General features: G+C 43.5%; 1 protein-coding gene across 1 annotated transcript in view; it reads left to right on the plus strand.

Annotated features, from left to right (window-relative positions):
- The first annotated feature begins 262 nt into the window (after positions 1-262).
- The window catches only part of RIMKLB (ribosomal modification protein rimK like family member B), an 85,712-nt gene continuing 72,287 nt past the window's right edge, over positions 263-13,687 (plus strand). The window contains exon 1 of the mRNA XM_045781111.2: positions 263-383. The gene's annotated coding sequence lies outside the window, so the exon portion shown is untranslated. The remainder of the gene's footprint in view (positions 384-13,687) is intronic.

Here is a 13,687-nt window from a genome sequence, read left to right on the forward strand (position 1 = left end):
TTGGCGCCAAGATCGAGACTGGCCTCACTTCAACAGCTCGCTAGCTGGTCCTAGCTGCCCACAGGAATCTGTGACGCGGTTGTCGGTAACGGTTCTCCATGTAGTGTTGACTCATTTGGGTTTTGACAGCATAGCCATGGGTTGAGATGGAGCATTCCAAGAAACAAAGGAAGAAGCGGAGCTGTCTTAAGGCTCAGCCTCAGACGTTACCCAGCATCCCTCTCCCTCGTTCTGTTGGTCAAAGCAAGTCTCCAGCGTCAGTTCCAATTGTGGGGGAGGAGCCACAGACTCCCTCTTCATGCGAGGAGTGGCAGAAAACGCGTAGCCATCTTTAATCCACCACGGTGCCTCTGGGGTTAAAGGGAAACTTTTCAACAGCCTAGGTAAGTGCCAAACGGGCGACATTTGTATTTTGCTCTTTCCTGGAAACCTCTTTCACTTCTCCTCACAGTGCTAAGGACAGCTGTCCCGCAAGGCCCTCTGATGCTCAGTACTAGAGAGGAACTTGCTCTCATTATCTGTTTTCTGCAGCATTAGGCACTGTTGACCAGTCCTCCTTGTTGAAATATTCTCTTCCCTTGGCGTCTCTTGACACCTCATCCCTTTTTCCCTCTTTGCCTCATTCAGTGTGCTTTCACATTTCTTTTTCTTCTGTTCACGCTTAAATGCTGGTAGTTGTCAAGGTGCTTGCCCCATCCTCTCTCGCTGTTTCACTCTATCCCTCAGTAGTCACATTCACTCCCATGTCTGTATTTTCCATCTATAGACTAATGCTCCCAGATCCACACCTCACTCTGATCTGTGTCTCTCTCCTGAGCTCTATGTCTGAATGTCCAACAGCACATCTCTGTTTAGATGACGTCCCACAGGCACCCTGAGTCAGTCAGATGTTACCTGAGCAAGAGAGAAAGTTAAAGAGCAGACTCTGGCTGAGCTTCCAGGAGGGACTGCCAAGAGACTCTATTGCTCCTCCTACCATCAGAAGGCTACCTTCTACACTGAGGTGTCACCACTCAGAACCACCCTGGCTTTGCTATGATCCACCCCAGCAAAATGCACCCTCACTCCCCGCCTCTCTGCTCACTTACTTTGGTTTTGACTCCAAGCCTTCTACTAGTGCACGTGGTTGCTAGAACCTAAATAACATCCCAGCTTCAGCTGCAGGAGAGTCTAGGGTATGTAGTTTTTAGTTTTCCACCCTGGAATGCAGGAAGGTGCACAAGAAAGAGGTTGGAATAAATGTTCAGTACGCTAAACTATGATGTCTTCGTGTCTGTAAAGTGGAGTCACCTTCTTCCCTGCAGGGTCTCACCTCCATCCCACCTTTGGACTGTGCTGCCATTTTCTGCCCAGCTACTGAATTAAAATATGGCGAGTCAAGCTCAGGCTCCCCCATTGCTCTTTTCCCTCAACGCTGAGTCCTCCCTACACACCCTTGTTCATCAAAATTCTGTGGATCTTAACTTCCTTCAACTTTGAAATCCATCCATTCTGTCCATTATTTCCATCACCACTTGAGGTCAGCCGAGCCATTGCTCCCAGTTCCAGCATTTCTCCACCCTTGTTCCTAACACAAAGCACCAGGAATCAGATTTCTAGCCCTGGGCAGATTAAGTCACTTGCTGGCTTAAAGACCTTAAAGGTTCCTCGTCCTTAGGGTGTTCATGGAATTCTTAGTATGCATACATGGCTATTTATATTTTTATCTCAGGGCGCCTGGGTGGCTCAGTCGGTTAAGTGTCTGCCTTTGGCTCAGGTCCTGATCTCAGGGTCCTAGGACTGAGCCCCAGGTCGGACTCCAAGCTCAGGGGGGACTCTGATACTCCCTCTGCATCTGCCTCCCCCCCACCCCAACTTGTGCTCTCTCTCTCACTCGCTCTGCTCTCTCTCTCTCAGTTAAAATCTTCAAAAAGTATATTGTCTCTCATCACTAGTGCTCCAACCCACCCACTCTATCTAGGACATTTGCACCTTGCTTACCACCTATACCGAAGTACTTGCACTTCTGAAAAACTGCAAGCTCCCTCTTGCTTCTAGACTGTTGTACCAGCTACATTCTCTTTGCCACACCTTCACCATAATCCTTACTATCCCACAATCTTTATGTTCAGCTGGCTAATTGTTGCTCATCCTTTTTAACTCAACTCGGGTAATACCTCCTTTGGATTGTTTTCCAGAGTGTTTCCACTACAGTGAGTGGCTCAGTATGGACAGATGGTTTGTTTACTGTCGTATGCCCAGAACCGAGCGTAGACTAACCTTCTGTGCATCAGAAGGAAGTGTTGAGTGCGAAGGGGAGAAGCTGTAGTTCCTAAAACTGATCACAAGAGGGCAGCAAATAACTTCTTTAGACCAGCTAGGCAGTTGAGTTGCTTTTTCTTGCATGACATTTACTATTCCAGCTGTCTGTTAATATTCCTGTAGCACGACTCTTGAGCTATACCTAATGAGATGGAAGATTTCTAATGACTCAGAACTGTACTTCATTTATATTCTGATTGGTTTCTCAATGCCAGCCACTTCCACCAAATACTGGTAATTACAAAAAGATGTATCAGGGACACCTGGCTGGCTCAGTCAGTAGAGTGTGTGACTCTTGAGCTCAGGGTCATGAGTTGGAGCCCCACATTGGGTGTAGAAATTACTTTAAAAAAAGAGAGCGAGATGACTCAGTCATGCACTTGAACTTTATTCCCTGACATATGAAGAAACAAGTGACTTGACCCATTTTCATTAGTAGCAATGACTGCTTCAGGTGGTGGAGCAGTGAGGGCGCTTGGCTGGCTCAGTCGGTAGAGCATGTGACTCTAGGGTCATGGGTTCAAGTCCCTTTGGGCCTAGAGCTTACTTAAAAAAAGGGATGGGGGGTTCGTGGAATGGTTATTTACTGGGTGCATAAGTAGGATAGAATCTCTTAAATGACTGACATGTTTGAAGAGCAAGACCACCACGAACCCAGCTAATTCTACCCCAAGTAATTCTCGGATGCCTCGAGAAGCAGGCTCCATCTTAAGCCCACTGCTTTTCTCTGTCTATAACAGACTTGAGCAGTATTATGTTCAGAACAAAGATTAAGTGAAAAGTACAGGAAATTCCTATATACCCTTTGCTCCCCACACCCACATCCTCACCCACTATCAGAGTGGTGCATTTGTTATAACTGGTGGGGGGAGTATAAGGCTAGCTGGAGACAAAGCTTAAGCTGACTCCCCCCCACAACCTCCCCTCTCCCCCCCAACATCCCCCCCCCCCACAGAACGCTCCAGGGTGGGATAGGTGTGACATTCTTCCAGAAATCTCCCAACTATTTTAATGTTAATACCTTGCTAGAGGGGAAAACAACCTTAACTTGTCCTCCTCAGCATTATCTTGTAGGTCCTCTTTAGCACAGGAAAGTTCTTTTGGAATCTCCCTTTTCCTTACCTCCTCCAACTCCCAAGTATATAATAAGTCACCACTTAATCCCAGTGTAGCAGCTCTTTCTGCCCGCCGGTCCTGACCCGGTACTTTAAACAATCATTTTGTACCAACGATGTCTCAAGAATTCTTTCTTGGTCATCAGCTCAACCTCAGGCCACCAAGCTTCACCTATATTCTAAAACCATACCACTGACTCTGCATGGATACATCGTAATCACCCAAAGCCCGGAGTTTACCTTAGGCTTCACTTTCGCTGTTTCAGGTTCTGTGGGTTATGAAAAATGTATCATGACACGTATCCACCATTAGAATATCACACTGGTTCACTGTCCTAAAAATGCTTAGCCTATTTTTTTAAAAAAGTAAGCTTTATGCCCAACATGGGACTTGAATGCTTGACCCTGAGCTCATGAGAAGGCTGTGAGTTCTGTGTGGATTGTGTGTGTGTGTGTGTGTGTGTGTGTGTGTGTGTGTGGTGGTCAGGTTGTTAAGCGTGATTTGTTGAAGACTGTCTTTGATCCATTGTATTGCCTTTGCTCCTTTGCCAAAGATCAGCTGACTCTATCTGTGTGGGTCTGTTTCTGACCTCTCTATTCTGTTCCTTCGATGTATTTGTCTATTCTTTCGCCAGTGCTACACTGCCTTGATTACTGGAGCTTTATAGTAAGTTTTCTCGGATTTATATATAAGTATTTCATTTTGTTGGGTGCTGTGACATCACAAGAAATAATATATTTGGTCTTACCTCGTCACAGTTCCTAAAACCCTCAGAATTGATACATGTCTTTTTGTATGCTAATGAGATGACTGGTGGTCGGGGTCTCCGGGATAGATAGCCTCAGGATGGGTGCTGGTTGCCACGGGAACAAACCACCTGATTCGAGGGCTGGGACTTTGAGTCCTACCTCCGGGAAAGCAGTAACTGCTAATGGCCAGTGATTTAATCAACCACCCCCATGTAATGAAACCTCCATAAAAAACCCTAACCAACCGGATTTGAAGCACTGTTGTGTTGGTGAACACATTCGAGTGCTGAGAGGGTGTGGCCCCAGAGGATGCGGAAGCGGGGTGCACTCATCCCTCATCCCTTGCCTTAGGCATCCCTACCATTCAGCTGCTCCTGAGTTGTAGCCTTTATAATAAATGGGCAATAATAAGGAAAGGGCTTTCTTCTTCTGTGAGCCATTCTAGCAAATTATTGAACTCGAGGATGGACTCCTGATCTATAAATAGAAGTATGGGAGGCAGGATTTGCAGTTGATAGATGGGAGTAGTTGATGGGACTGAGCCCCTAACTTGTGGGTTCTGACATTAATTCCAGGTGAATAGTGTTGAACTGAACTGCAGGGTGCTCACTAGAGTTCGAGAATTGATTCATGAGTCAAATAACCTTACACCTTCGGTGTCAGAAGTGTTGTGAACAGAGAAGACACAGAAGCTTTTCCTTTCAGGTTATAATTAATGCAAATTTTTAAAAAGATTTATTTAGTTGAGAGTCTATGAGTAGGGGGAGGGGCAGAGCGAGTGAGAGAGCGAGAGAGCGAGAGCGAGAGAGCGAGAGAGAGAGAGAGAGAGAGAGAATCTGAAGCAGACTCCATACTGAGTGCAGGGCCTGGCCCTGGGCTGCATCTCATCTCACACCCTGAGTTCATCACGTGAGCTGAAACCAGGAGTCAGGCTCCCAACCTACTGGGCCACCCAGGCTCCCTATAAATGGTATTTTTTAATTTAAAATTCTGCTTGTTCATTGCTGGTATATGGAAAAATGAATTTTTTATAGTTTATATTCTGCAGCCTTGCTATGACCCCTTAATACTTCCAGGAGGGTTTTTTTGTTCAATTCTTTAACATTTTCTGCATAGATGATCAAGTCATCTGCAAATAAAGACAGTTTTATTTCTTCATTCTCCGTGCATACACCTCGTCTTTGCTATTCTTACTGCAATAGCTAGACTCCCAGTATGATGTTGAAAAGCAGTGATGAGGTGAGATATCCTTGCCTTGTTTATGATCATAGTGGGAAATTGTCTAGTATCTCACTATGAAGTATGATGTTAGCTATAGGTTTCTGCGGATCTGGTTTGCAGCAGGACAGTGGGATCCCAGTAGAGACTGAGTAGTTCCCCTTCACCTGGGGATGCAAAGTAACTCACTCATCCCGGTGCGATGTCCCATTGCAAATTCCAGTAGATAATTCCTTTCTCAGGCATGAGGAGGCTTGGTGTTCTCAGCAGCATAGCACCTTGATCCGTGGTGAGAGTCAGGAGAATGGCTGTTTCTTTCACCTTCCATACCTTTACGGTACTGGATGCCTTGGCAGGGGTCCCCAGTCTGGCATATGAATCAACAGGCTTTACAGGTTGATCATTCGAGTGTATTAAAGTTTAGGACAGGGGTGCCTGGCTGGTTCCGTTAGTGTAGCATGATTTCGGAATTGGAGATCAAGCCCCATGCTGGGTGTAGAGATTACTGTAAAAAATAAAAATTACATAGTTGTAAAAACCCTAGTTCCTAGAAGGCTCAATTTTTTTAAGTAATCAAAGACCTGCTAAAGACAAAACACAGAATTTTTGTTTTCTTGGCAGATTACATTAGGGTTTTATGTATTAAAATAAAGATAAATCTTTGTTTACAGTTTATTAAGAGCTGACCAAAAATCTTAGAAAATGTGCTTTTAGCAGAAAGGAAATCAAATTCTAATTTTCCAGCAGTGTACTTTGATGCTAACACTGTCCTTTTCTTTTTTTTTCTTTTTGTCCTTTTCTTTTTTAACTTAAATAAATCCATTCTGATCTTAGCTTGATTACATGTCAAATTCCTTTCCTAATGTTCTTTCCCCACAAACTTTCTGCAATATTCTGTACCCATTCAGCTTTATCCTGTCTTATTTTTTTCATCTCGAAACAGTAATTTTATTTTAGGACAAAATTACTTTCTTTCCCCCTTTACCAAAACAGAACCACCCCCCCTTTTCCTTACTCTCCCCCCAAAAAACTCTGTCACATTCTACTTGCCTTACCTTCTTTCCATGCAGTCATTTCCTTCCACCCTTATTATTTCTAGTACTTTTGTAAAAACAAACAAAAAACAAACCTTGCCTGTTTTATAAATCCATTTTGGCAATACCCTCGAGGGTAAAAAAAACAACAACTCATATGCACAACACACATCAGTACAGATAGCTCTTATTTCACTCTCATGGCTAAAGCTTTTCATTGATATTTGTGATCTTTTGGAGGTTATGGAGTAGATTCGGGGCAAGGGAACTTAGAAAGCACTGTATTAGAAAAATTCTCGGGGTGCCTGGGTGGTTCAGTCGTTAAGGGTCTGCCTTCGGCTCAGGGCGTGATCCCAGGGTCCTGGAATCGAGCCCCGCATCAGGCTTCTCCACTGGGAGCCTGCTTCTTCCTCTCCCACTCCCCCTGCTTGTGTTCCCTCTCTCGCTGGCTGTCTCTCTGTCAAATAAATAAATAAAATCTTAAAAAAAAAAAAAGAATTCTCTTTCTGCTCCTTTTTTATCTTCAGTCTCAGTGTGCAATGTTTTGGTTAACTCCTAGGTGTTTACATTTCAAAGACATGATAAGATTTATAATTTCATGGGGACAGCTAAAGAATATTAAGTTTTTGCCCTAGGCATTTTGGGATAATTGCTCTTAAACATTGCTTTTGTTTTGTTTTGGGATAATTGCTCTTAAAAAAAAAAGGCATGGGGCATTTCATCCCTTTCTCTGTCAATCGTCACAACACCCTCTTCATTCCCATCCCTTTTCCAGGGATTCTACCGCGTAGCTTCCCGGTTAGGCTTTGTCACAAGCACTCAGACCTTAATCTGTGCCCTCCTAGCTTTTGAAAATGACACGCTAAGGTTTCCAGATGATTCTGCTTTCTCACCTTGTCAGCCAGCCCCAGAGCTAGCAGAATAGTGGAAACCTTCATGCCCTTCTCTTACCTTAGCTCTTCTTCCAACTCTCTAACTCAAGCTTCAGTGTCTCGTTGGACACTGGTGGCCAGCTGAAATGCCCACAGGAGGAGCCAGCCCATTACAGCAGTCATGTGTCCCCCTCTTTCTGCAGTCTATACGCAGTTAATCAAATGAGCACATTAAACCAGCCAGTGGTTTCAGGGTGTCCTCATCCTCATGTGGTGATCTACAGTCATCTAACATAGAAGCCACCTCTCCCATTGACTTAGAAGTCAGTGCCAGTGTGGGATCTCCCCCTTAGACACGTCTTTCCCAAGGTCCACTTCTTTGGTCTCCTGGCTGGCTCACCAATTGTTGGCTTGCAAATTGGTCCTGTATATAGTGGGCAAGGAGAGACTGAAAGGCAGACCTTTCCAGATTGGTAAATGGCAGTTTTCAGAAGCAAAAGAACTTACAAGGCTTGTCTTCAGTGGCCTCGGGATGAGTAGATCTGGGCACCTGCCCGCCAGATCTTAAAAGTTTAAATAAAGGCCTCAGCTGGGTTTAGTCACATCTGTTGTTCAGATAGTCTCAACACCACATTTCTATGGCAAGGCTGTGTCCTTGGGGCAGTTTCTGGGAATAGGGAAGGCCAGCAGAATGCGCATTCCAAAGATGGGGTGAGGGAGAGGGGCACTCCAGTTGTCCAGGTCCACCTTGCAGTCAGCTGGGGATCATGTTCTCTCGATGACCTCCCCCCGACCCTAAGTTGAATCCACTTCAGTTCTGGCTTATTCCTCGACCCAGTCTGGAAAAAGAAATGCTCAGATAAAGCTCGTAACACAGAAGCTGCAGAGCTGGGGTGTGAGAGGTACTAACCTGTAACCTCCAGGCACCAGGGGAAAAAGCGGTGAACTCATGGGCTCACTGGGTTGCTCATTGCCCTTGGCGGTTATCGGGGGTCTCCTTTGGTTCCCTCTGCTAACACTAGAACTCTTAAAAAGATAAACTGAGGCATATTAAAATTTTTAATTTTATTTGAACAAAATAAATTGAAAATTTATTTGAACAAAAATTGATTTGAATTGGGCAGCACCAAACTGGAAGTGGTTAGGAGTAGTCTATCCACAGGAACTCTGGGAGAGACATTTTATTTTATTTTTTATAGTTTTTTTTTTTAAGATTTTATTTATTTATTTGAGAGAGAGAGCATGAGCACAAGCTGGGGGAAGAGCAGAAGGAGAGGGAGAAGCAGACCCACTGTTGAACCAGGAGCCCAGTGCTGGACTTGATCCGAGGACCCCTGACACCATGACCAGAGCGGAAGTCAGACGCTTAACCAACTGAGCCACCCTGGCTCCCCCCCCCCCCACCGCCCCCAGGAGAGACTTTTATAGAGAAAAGGCAAAAGCAAGGAAATCAGTTGCTTAATCACTTAGTCGATTGGGCTGTTGGTGATTGGCTGTCCTTAGCTTTAAATTTTGTAATCTTGAGATAGTTATAGGCCGATTTTGGTTTCTTATGTAGAGCCTCAGTCTAATGGTCGCCTTGTTTAGTTCATTTAACACATTTCATGTAAATGTAGGAAGGGCTCCGTGGAAGAATTGGGAAAGTCGGGGGTTATCAGACTTTGGTATATCAAAATTATCTAATGCATGTCAAAAAAGATTCTTGAGCTCCTTCTTTAGGGGTTTCCGTTTGGTATGTTTGTTTTGGGGGTACGAATCTGCATGTTGCAAGCACCTCAAGGTGGCCTTGCGACATGCCTGCTTTCTTACTTTGTCCCAGTATTTCTCAGACTTGAGTGTGTATCAGAATCACCTGAGGATATTATCGGTAGATAAGATATAGGATGGCCAAATAAATTTGAATTTCAGATAAACAGCAGATAAATTTTTAGTATATCTCAAATACTGCAGTATCTGTGACAAACGTCATCTGTTGTTTTAACTGAAATTTACGCATACCTTCTTTCCATCTACCGCTAAATACTTTCATATTGGTTGTTTGAATCTTCCTTTTGTCAGATATATGTGATGGGTGTCTATTTTGTCTTCTTAGGAAATTTTCAAGACATACAATCTCATCAGTAGATTCTCTTTATCACTGATTCTTTTTTTTTTTTTTTAAGAGAGGGAGGGCAGAGGGGGAGTGGAAGAGAGAGAATCTGCACAGAGCCCGATATGGGGCTCGATCTCAGAACCCTGAAATCGTGACCTATGCGGAAATCAAGAGTCAGATGCTTAACTGACTGAGCCACCCAGGTGCTGCTCACTGATTCTCTTTTTAACTTTCTAATCTCTTCTACTTCTAGGGTAGGGTTACCTCAGTAACTTACTGGGTAACAAAAAGCTAGAGAAGCTGAGATAACCAATCTGTCATAATTCTATCTCGGTTCTTTGTTTCTCCTTTTACTTTCACACCAGCTCCATTTTCTCTCTCCTCCTCTCTCTCCTCTTTCCTTCTTAAGTCTGTTTCTTTGCTTTTGTTCCAGTTGTCTTTCTTGAAATTTCTACCAGGGCTTTCTCTCTTCCACTTCCTTCCCTCTTTCTTTTCTTTCTGTTTTCCTTCTCTTTTTCTTTCCTCCCTGCCTTCTCCCCAAGCCTTCCATGTCAAAATGAGCCTCTGTAGAAACAAGTTAGGTCACTCAGACTCAGACTACAGTGTTGTGTTCCAGAAGGAGATTCTGATCCGACAGCCCCTTTGGTGGGGCAGGTTCTCCGTCAGGAGAAAAGCGAGGTTCAAGAAACAATTCCTTTGCCTGAGGATCTGTTGGGAGGGTGATGGATGGCACCGCAGTTACGACTTCGAGAACTGCAGGAAAAGGAGGGGAGCCACCGCCAGGCAGCGGGGAGGAGGTGGCTGGGAGAAAGAGCCAGTCAGGAAGAGCTTAGGAAAGGGGAGGAGAATGTGCTGGCAGTGTATGCTGCCTGCAAAAGACCTTTCTGCAGATATTGTGTCTTTGTGAGCTGACTGCAGAGGCCGTGTGCATGCAGAATGTATGTGAATGCGTGTGTTGCTGATTTCAGATCATGGGTCTGTGTGAACTGCTGAGTGCATGAAATGGGAATGTATTGTTGAAAGGATTTTGCAGTCAGAGTGCTCGTTTGTGGTTGTGTGGTATGTGTGACTGACTTTTTGCCAAATGCACTGTTCTGATTCCAGCTCTGAAAGTTTAGTGGAAGTCTGGCTGACTAAGCCAAGACACAACAAAGTCCGAAGGAAATAGGGGGCAACATGAGCTGGAAATGAAAAGAGCTGTTGCAACAGGAGAAAAAAAGATTTGAAGAAAGAGGGAATGAGAAAGGAGAAGATTAAACAATAGAAATTCCCTTATAGAAAGAAATTTGAGAGGAGGATGGAGAGAAAAGTAACATTCTTTCTGATATAGGCATTATATTTCCCTAGTTCTTCCTGCACGTTGGTGAGATCATTCCTAGTTTTCCTCTTGTTTCTTTCTAGACACGGTCTATGTAAATAAACACGAATGTTACAGTTATATTTTGGTTACACCAGGGGATGTTTTAAAACTTAACAGTTACCCAAATGGAAGCATTAATGGTCTCTAAAGAGAAAAAAAGAGGGTTCATTTTGTTGTTGCTGTTAAATAGGAAAGCAAATGGACATAATGGAAGGACATTCAGTTTTGATCAGATTAATTGAACAGGATTAGAGAATTACCTTTGTAGTGATTAGAATAATAATGTGAGGTGCATGACATATTTCAAAACCAGGGGTGTTGAAACATACCCTGTCTGCACACTGCAGAGATAGTTAATATTACTACAATTACTAACAAGATTTAACAGGGACTACTTATACCTGAAATGACATATTTAACTTAGGCATAAGAACTTGTAGATCTAGCCTGATAAACACAGAGGCATCATAACTTTTTTTTTTTTTAAGATTTTATTTATTTATTTGACGGAGACAGAGACAGCCAGCGAGAGAGGGAACACAAGCAGGGGGAGTGGGAGAGGAAGAAGCAGGCTCATAGCGGAAGAGCCTGATGTGGGGCTCGATCCCAGAACGCCGGGATCACGCCCAGAGCCAAAGGCAGACGCTTAACCGCTGTGCCACCCAGGCGCCCCCAGAGGCATCATAACTTTTAACTTGGATGCAGGCTGGGGAGGGAAGTTTCAGTTGGGAGCATCCCCGTTTTGCTTTATTGCCAAAACACTTACTACATATTTTTTATTTCAAATCATAACCATTACAGTGTCTTTCTCAGCACTTTACTAACATCACTTTTTAAGCCTAAGAGGTTAGAAATTATTATAATTAGATTTCCAATGCTACTTTTGCCCCATTCATTAATAGGTCTTTTGTTTCATTCAGCCATCTTTTCCTCCTTTCTTTCCTACTATGTTTTTTTTATCTGCCTCTCTCTTTTGTTATTTCCTCCTCTCCATCATGGTTCTCTGGATTTGATTAAAATTCTCTTTCACTTCCTTCCTCACCTGTCTCTCTATCAAACTAATTATTTTTCAGGCTTTTCTTTCTCCTTGTTCCTTTCTCTGCTGTCTTTGTCTCCAGCAGAGGGGGTCTGATGGTGATAGGAGGTAGGGATGAGGCCCGGGCGATGGCAGGCTCGGAGGGGGAGGAGGAAGTGGTGCTTCAGCTGTTTCTGCCATCAGCCTATGAAAGGCTGATTGAAGCTCGGCTCTGTAAATTCCTGGCCTCCCGCCTCACAGCTCTCCCCTCAGTCTCTCTACTTTCCCACCTTAAATTCTACCTCCCCTTCTCCCTACTACATTTCTCGGGTGACATCACTTTCTGCCAGCTGTGACTGCCAGGGACACTGAATGACCTACTTTTGCCCTCTCTGTTAGGCACCAAACCCTGGTTTCTCTGCTAAGCTCTGAATTTCTGGTAACCACTTTTTGCCCCGGTGTGTCAGTTGGTCCCTTTTAAACCTCAAAACGTTTCCTGGTCTCCCATAAGGCAGTAGTTTTATTTTTAGTCTTTGAGCGTTGAGAGAAAGCATAATGATAAAAAGCTTTCATGACTTCAGCAAATTCATTTATGACTTAAATGGATTTCTTTGTTAATCAAAATGGAATCTCTATAGTTGGACAATAACAGATATTAGTAATTTTTGTTCAGTCTTTATAGTTATGCTTGTCTAATGGACTCTTAGATCCTTTGTAACGAATTCTAATATATATATTTGCAAATGTTCTCTATATGATATTGGAGACATAAGCCAGAACAGCAGGCATTGATATCTGAATAAAATTTTACATACAGTTGTCCCCCCTTATCCACTGGGCATATGTTCCAAGACCCCCAGTGGATGCCCGAAACCACAGATAGTATCTCGTCTTACATTTTTTCCTATACATACACACCCATGATAAAGTTTAATTTATAAATTATGCATAGTATGAGATTAGCGATAAAACTAATAAAAGAGAACAATCATAATAATTTACTATAATAAAAGTTATGTGAATGTGGTCTCTCAAATATCTTGTGCCGTACTCCCCCCCTTTTTTTTCTTTTTTTAAAGGTTTTATTTATTCATTTGAGAGAGAGACAGAGATAGCGACAGAGACCATGAGTGGGAAGGAGAGGGAGAAGCAGGCTCCCCGCTGAGCAGGGAGCACGACACGATGCTGATCCCCGGACCCTGGGATCATGACCTAGGCTGAAGGCAGATGCCTAATGACTGAGCCGCCCAGGCACCTCTGTACTCCCCATTCTTGTGATGATGTGAGATGACAGGATCCTATGTGATGAGATGGAGGGAGGTGAATGACAGTGTGACATTGTGTTAAGCTGCTATTGAGGATCAGCTGCTTTCTGACCTTGGTTTACTGTGGGTAACTGAAACCACAGAACACAAAACCACGGATAAGGGGGGCTACTGTACTAAGAAGTGGGGGGAAACTGCAGAGAAAACCAATTTTATAGACTTTTCAAGGATTAGAAGAAATCGTTCAGAGTATGTAGTTTGATGCTTGGACCCAAGTTGTGGTTGTGCCACTTGCTAGCTGTGTGAGTTTGGAAAAGTTACTTGACCTCTCTGTGCCTCAGTTTGCTTACTTGTAAAAGAAGATACTGAAATCCAGGTAGGGTTATTACAAGGATTAATCTGATCTAAAACCTCTGAGAATGTTCCATAATCTAAGACATTTTAGGTTTGTTATGAGCCTGTGGACAGATAACTATACATGTTTCAAGTATTTTTCTGGTAATTTTCTCATGCCTGTGTTTTCAATCATCATTTCTTTACTAAGCAAGCCACTATTATAGATTCTCTGTCTTAGTCTAGGTTGCCTATTCTGGTTGTCCAGAAGAGTTTTGGGAAATAAGCAATAAGGATTGGAACCTGTATGTTAAGAGATTTGTTTAGTAATT

The sequence above is a fragment of the Ursus americanus genome, chromosome 25, assembly GCF_024610735.1.
Source record: "Ursus americanus isolate L20-20 chromosome 25, mUrsAme1.1.p, whole genome shotgun sequence".
In the NCBI taxonomy this organism is placed as follows: domain Eukaryota; kingdom Metazoa; phylum Chordata; class Mammalia; order Carnivora; family Ursidae; genus Ursus; species Ursus americanus.